This window comes from Eptatretus burgeri, chromosome 4 (genome assembly GCF_056783735.1).
Source record: "Eptatretus burgeri isolate ZD-2024b chromosome 4, Ebu_testis_v1, whole genome shotgun sequence".
In the NCBI taxonomy this organism is placed as follows: Eukaryota; Metazoa; Chordata; class Myxini; order Myxiniformes; family Myxinidae; genus Eptatretus; species Eptatretus burgeri.
In genome coordinates, this window is record NC_140964.1 from 36555711 (window position 1) to 36563248 (window position 7538).

The following is a 7538-nucleotide window of genomic DNA, read 5'->3' on the forward strand; positions in this document are numbered from 1 at the left end:
CTCGTCCCTGCCTGTTTTACCAGGAGGAATACAGTGGAGTAGTGAGGGGTTTAAATATTTAGGCTTATTTCTTGGAATTGAAGCGTATGAACAAAAAAATTGGGAGAACTTCCTGGAAAAAATTATATTGAAACTGGCAAGGTGGAGAAGATTGTACCAACTTCTCTCGCTTAAGACACGGGTGTCAATCATAAACAACCTGGTGGTTCCATTTATTTGGCATAGAGTTATCCCACTTGAACCTCCAAGATACTTGGTCACAGGCATTCAGAGGGTTCTGACTGATTTTTTTCTGGGGTGGCCACCATTTGCTGGGCCCGGACGTAGTCTGCAGACCCCGAAATGCGGGTGGTCAAAATCTGATGCATATCCCAAGTCGGATAATGGCATTCCGAATTTCCACGATTAAGCGCCTACTATACAGTGAGTGTGTTCCTTGGCGACCTCTCACTAAATGCCTGGTTGCAGAAAGTGGAAGGACTGAAATATGACCGTGAACTTTTCTTCATCGACCTGCAACTTTTTGACATGTCTCAGCTCCCCAGTTTTCATCAGAGCCTTTAGAATGCTTGGCAAGTCCTCGGAGTGCAACGTTTAGAGGTATCATACGATGCCCAAAAGTTTGTACATGAGCCATCAGTTCGGAATCCTTTATTCTCTAGAATTTCAACCTCCAGGTCGTTTATGCATTGTTTTACCAGTGTTGGAATAAACAGAGTGCGAGACCTGTTGCAGCCATCCTTGAATGCCTGGCTTCCTGTAAGCTCACTTTCATAAAAAACTGGTGTTCGTTCTACTCGTATTATGGAAAATGTCTTGAAAGCAATAATTCAAACCTTTCATAGACTAAACATTGGGTGGATTGGGGTGGATGAAGTGGTAGACTCGCGTGTCTATTTCCCTGAACTTCAAATTGCCTCAAAAAAACAAGAGGATGTGTTCTCCTCAAACTTAGAGGAAATTGGTGTGTTTCATGTCATGGGGAAAACGGCTATCTACAAGATATGTCTGGAAGCATGTATACCTGGTTTTATAAAACTGTTGAAAAATCGGTGGAATGAGACCTTACCTGCTGGAGCTTTTTTAACTCCAGTGTGGAACAAAATGTATAGTTCTCCAACTCTTGGGCGAACTGGAGACCTGAATTGGAGACAAGCACATCAAGCTCTGGTCACACAGACATTACTCCATAAGTTTAATTCTTCTGTTCTAACTTCTTGTCCTTTTTGTGATTTGATTGAAAATGTTACCCACGTTTTCATTGAATGTAAGAGATTAGTACCCCTCTTTCTCTTCCTTCAACAGCTTTTCTATAAATTTAATTTTGTTTTTTCCTTTCCAGTCTTTATTTATGGAATCGGGGGGGGGGGGGGATTATAAAAGTAAACCAGTCCTCTCGTTTTTGTCTTTTCTGTTGGGCATTGCTAAACTGGCAATTTATAAAACCAGGAAAGCAAAATTGAAGGGGAAAAATGCAAATGTGCTTTTGTGCTTTACAGGTATGGTTTCGGCACAAGTAAAAATGGGGCAGGCTTATCTTTTGAGCCTGGATATTGTGGGTGATCAGTGGTGTCACTGATGAGGTTTTGAGTTTATTTTTGTGATGGAATCTGTTCGTAAAAGTGTAAAGTACTTGCACTTACTTTTTGCATATAATATTGTGGGTGATCAGTGGTGTCACTGATGAGGTTTTGAGTTTATTTTTGTGATAGAATCTGTTTGTAAAAGTGTAAAGTACTTGCACTTACTTTTTGCATATATGTATTTTTCTGTGGTGGTTTTGACGTGAACAGACACCCTTGTTTGTATTGCTTTTGTTGAATTTATTTTTTCTTTAAAATCGTTTGGATTTGTTTTTATGGAGTGTGCTTTTTCTGGTGTGTTTTGATACTTTTATAATAAAAGCATACAAAAGTCAAGTCTCTCCCCCCCCCCCCGCACCCCTTGCTGGTTGTTGGTGAGTTGTGCATGGGAGTGGCATCATGGCGGCTCTGTGAGTACTGTGTCGTGTTGGTGTTTTTCCTATCCCCTTTTCGCTCCCCTTGTTTCCTTGATTGTGTGTGAAGTTTTCCCCTGTGTTTCCTTTCTTTGTTGAGATGAGAAAAAGAGAGAGAGAGAGACACAGACAGACAGACAGACAGTAAGTGTTTCGCAGGCCTGTTCTGGACTTCCTGGTTTTTGGGCCTGCTTTACTACTTGCTGTGTTTCTCCGTCTCGCCTTTTTCTTCACTAAATACTTCGCTCATATTAATCTTTTGTATCCCCCCACTTGCTAGGTTTGCTTGTGGCAGGTTTGATTTTTTTTTGATAATCTAAGGTGGTGGTTACTGCTTCTTGCAGAACCTTCCTTTTGGGTTTGTTTAGTTAGACATGGCTGGTCAAACTACTACCAGTCATGGGTGTGATGAAGGGTTATCGCAGAAGCATGGGCTGTGCTTCGTTCCGCCGGAAAACGTCGTTATGGACGATATTCTCCTCGCGGTTGGAGAAATAATAGGCGTAAAGAACATTAGAGCAGCATCCCGAATGAGCCACAAAGTTGTCGTCTGTGTGTCACAAACGCACTTTGCAGACATTGTTGTGCAAAGAGGGTTGGTGCTGGGAGATGACCAGACTTTCGTTCCGGTGTCATCAATGGACACAGTGGCGACAAAAATAATGATAAGGAATTGCCCACCATTCGTATCCAATGAAATACTGCTTCAGAAGCTCGGTGAACATGGTACTGTGGTGTCCAGAGTAATTACTGTTCCCCTCTGTACCAGGAATGAAAACTTAAAACACATTGCATCGTTTAGACGGTTTTGCTTTGTTGTTTTAAAAGATGGTGTGACGCAACTAAGTGTGTCTTTTTACCTGAAATTAGACGGACATGAATGTCAGGTTTTTGCAGCAACGGAAACTTTAATCTGTTATGGATGTGGATCGCAAGGTCATACTCGGAATTATTGTCCGAATGCAAAAAGAACGTATGCTGCTGCAGCTGGGTCGACATCCACCCCCCCACCCTCCATTAATGTTTGGGGAGACCCAACGGATGAGTCACCTATAGTGCAGGAATCTTCCTTAGAATGTCAAGGTGCAGCAAAAGATGGGAATGATAAGGATAGTATGGTTAAACCTTGCGATGACAACAACCTAAATGAAATGGGAGAGAAGGTGCAAACTCCAGAGGATTTAAATTGCATTGAGGAATAAATGATGGACACAAGCTTGAGAAAGAGTCTGAAACGCTCCCTTTTAAGCATTGAAAATAAAGATAAGGGTGATAAAGTGCTGATAGTGCAAAACGCTGGTACCTCGAGTGAGCTTGGTCATCCTGCACAAAGGGAGCAAACTAGTGAGGAGCTGGTGGAAGACGTGACTCCACCAATGGTTCACGTTCAAAGGTGTCAGGATCATACTTATACATGTGAAGGTGAACAACTTACTCAGGGTGATGATGACCAAAATAAGACGCAGAACGTTAAGAATGACTACCCCTTACCCCCCAATGTAATAAGGGTTGAACATAAAGAGAAAAATAAGCCCCAAGTTGACAACAGTGATGGGACAGGTCTCCCTATTCAATCTTGACAGAGATTCTTTAGACCATGGGAAAATGGAGGTCGCAGTGGCTGAGTCACAACCAAGCTACATTGAGGATGTAGATGTAGAGGCTTGTGTTTCTTGGGATGCATTGTGTGCATCTCAGGAAGAAGAAAGAGAGTCAAATGTATCGAAAGAAAATATTATTAGCTTTTTAAATGAAACCTTCAGGCAGCGAAATGTGCAGATTAAAGATCATTTTCCTGATATCAAGGCGTTCATCACCACTGCAAAACAAATGGTGCAAAGAAACTCAACAAAGATTTCTGAACCTCAGTTGCAGAGACTCAGGAAAGCTTTGACAAAAGCGAAAAAAGAAATGCAGGTCGAAGTAGACTGAGTGCTTAGAATCTTAACGATGGTTTTGCACATCACATCTTTTAATATAAATGGGGGTCAGGCCCCATTAAGAAGGGTTCAAACAATTCAAGGTTGTGAGAGCTTGAAAGCAGATATAATCCTCCAACAAGAAACTCATGTTACAAACACCCTAGTAGCCGAATGGGGAAGACTCTTTAAAGGTCAATGGTTTTTCAGTGGGTTTCCTACACCAAAAGCAGGTGTTGCGATTTGTTTAAGCCACAAAATTTGTGCACAGCAACTTTCTTTTAAGGAATATATAGAGGGCATCTTATCTCTATGGATTTTGTTTGCAATAAACCAAAGACAATTGTTGTAAATGTTTACGCACCAAGTGATCCTATTGAAAGGAATTTTTTTTCCATTCTAAAGGATTTTATTAAGGACTTGGAGTCAACTGCATTTATATGTATTGCTGGAGATTTTAATTTTACTGTCTGTCCCTCACTCGATAGAAATAGTCATGAAACCCATGCTGCCTCAACCAAAATTGTAGGAAGCATCATCAAACAGTATGAACTTAAAGATGTGTGGAGAGTACAGCATCCACAATCGAAATGCTATACATGGTGTAGATGTCATGATGGAGCTGTATCAAGAGCAAACTAGACAGAATATATGTAAATGAAGTCATGTCAAATGTAGTGTTGAAGTCTCAAATTGTTCCTGCCGGTTTCACGGATCATGACCTCGTCATGATGTCCTTTAACATACCGGATCTAGCATGTGGAAGTGCGTATTTGTCATTTAATACAAGTCTGTTGAATGATAAATTTTTTTAAAAGAATCTTATCGAGATGTATGGGGGAAAATTCACTCATCCAAGTTTGAACATGCTAACTTGCGGGTGTGGTGGGATCTTGCAAAGTCCCAGATTAAAACCTTCTGTCAGCAGTATAGTTCTTTTAGTTCGAGAACACACTCTTTGTCAATTGATTTGTTAAAAACTCATTGTAGTTCGAGAACAGAAGACAGATGGTGGAAAGGGCTCTTATGACAAAGAGTTGTGGGAAAAGAGAGCTTTATTAACTGAAATGGTGAAACAACAAGCTATAGGCACCTTGGTAAGGATGAGGATGGGTTATCTGACCTTGGATATGCCAAACAATTTCTTTAAATTGGAGAATAATATTAAAAAAGTCTCAACAAATTCATGGGCTGTGTGCATTAAATGGATCCCTAATGACATCCCAGAAAGGGATCAGAAGTGCCTTGAAGGATTTTTATTCAAATCTATACTCCCCCCAGAGTGTGGACAATGAGGAAATTCAAGAAATGATTGCGGAGCTTCCACAATTAGAAGGAGATCAGCAACAAGTTCTTGATTCCTCAATCACGGCGGAAGAACTAGAAGCAGCCTTGCGGAGTTTAAACGATGGAAAGGCCTCCGGAATAGATGGCCTACCCGTCGAATTTTACAAAGCTTTTTGGACTTTGGTCGGACCAGACTTGCTTCATGTCCTTGAAGAATGTATACGTGATGGAGAACTGTCATTATCTTGTAAGAGAGCAGTTGTATGTTTGCTGCCGAAAGATGGGAACCCTCAACAGGTTGAAAATTGGAGGCCTGTGTCATTACTTTGTTCTGACTATGAGATTTTTTCCTAAAGTTCTCACCAGTCACATGAAAAATGTAATTGCTTGGGTAATTAATCCGGATCAGACTTACTGCGTGCCTGGAAGGTCCATTCATGATAATATTTTTCTGGTAAGGGATAGCATTTCCTGTAATAATACCTTGTGTGACAATTTTGGGTTGTTGTTTATTGATCAAGCAAAGGTATTCGATCGTGTTGACCATCAGTACTTGTTCTCTGTTCTTAAGGGGATGGGTTTTGGAGAAAAAAATTATTTCTTATGTTAAACTTTTGTATAATGATACTTATTGTATGGTGAAAGTAAATAACAGGTTATTCCTCCCTTTCTCTTTCCGAAGGGGTATTCGTCAAGGCTGTCCCCTTTCAGGATTGCTGTATACAATTGCCCTTGAGCCACTTCTGGCATCTATTAGGCAGCGAATTCCACAGGACAGGGGGGGGGGGGGCGGTGTTGAAGGTCCGAATTTTGTGGTTACGGCTTATGCCAATGATGTCTGCATTTTAATTAGAGATCAAAACAGTATCTCTGTTCTTCAAATGTGTTTGGAAAAATTCTCTGCAGCCTCTTCAAGTGAGGTAAATTGGAACAAAAGTTTAGGGCTATGGTGTGGTAAAAATAGTATATCTTCCCCAATACAGACACCTTCACTGCCAGAGAACCTAACCTGGAGGACAGATGGGGTCAAATACCTCAGAATCTATCTTGGAAATAGAGAAATGGAATTGAAGAATTGGGAAGGAATGCTAGAACAAGTTACGAGTCAGTTAAAAAAATGGCAAGGATTACTCAGGTCGCTTTCATACAGAGGATGCACTTTGGTTATTAATAACCTGATAGCAGCTGGACTATGGCATAAAGCTATTGCCTTACAACCACCGAGAGGCTTAATCATCGACGTCCAGCGGGTGCTGGTAAAGTTTTTCTGGAGTGGTTACCACTGGCTTCGGCCTGCTGTATTGTACCGCCCCTGGAAGGAGGGAGGACAAGGTGTCGTGGATATCAGCAGTCGCATCATGGCTTTTCGCCTGCAGTCTGTGCAAAGACTGTTGTTCAATGAACAGATAGCTTGGCGTCCCTTTTGCACACTTCCTGTTGCAACAGGCTGGTGGCTTAAAATATGACCGGCATCTTTTTCGAGTAGACGTGGAGCGCATAAACTATGCCTCACTTCCTGGGTTTTACCGAAGTTTACTGAATGCCTGGAAAGGGTTTGGTGTGCAATGCCTGAATGAGGTCTACAACTGCCGAATGTTTCTCCAGGAGCCTTTATTCTACAACACTTTTCTTCTTGGTGTTCCTCAGAGTCGGGCCTTGATCAAAAAATTTATACCAGGACAAGTTAACAAGGTGTGTGACCTTAGGGATGTCTCTAGGTCTAAATGGAGATCTGCAAGGTCAGTTGCAGACAAGCTTGGCATTAGATCCATCCGACTCGTGGACCAAACTGTACGGATTGTGGTGAGGAAATTTAGACAGTTAAATATTGGTTGGGAAGGTGTCGATATTGGGGAAGATTTTTGGATGACCTTTCCTGAAATTAAAGTGTTTTTTGCTGTCCAGTCAAATACTGAAGATCTTCTCCCCTTTCGTTTAGTTACTAAGACTGGGATCCAAGACCTCTCTCGAATGAAGCAATGTTTCTCCCCATCGGGGCTTTGTGGGGTGAGAAGTTAGGGCCCGGGTCTCCCTCTGCTCCTCTGTGGGCCAAGTTGTACAGGTTACCCATACATGGTCTTTTGGCTGATATACAGTGGAGGCTAGTACATTGGGCACTCCCATCCAACACCTTTGTACATCATTTTAATAGCTCCATATCGATCACATGTCTGTGAGCAAGAAGAGGATCTCTTCCATACATACGTGAAGTGTGAAAGACTTACCCCTCTTTTTTCCTTGCTTATTCACCTCTTTCATCATTTGTCTTTTTCTTTTACATCACACATGTTTATTTTTGGGGTGCCTTATAGCCCCTCATGTAGAGATGCTGGTGC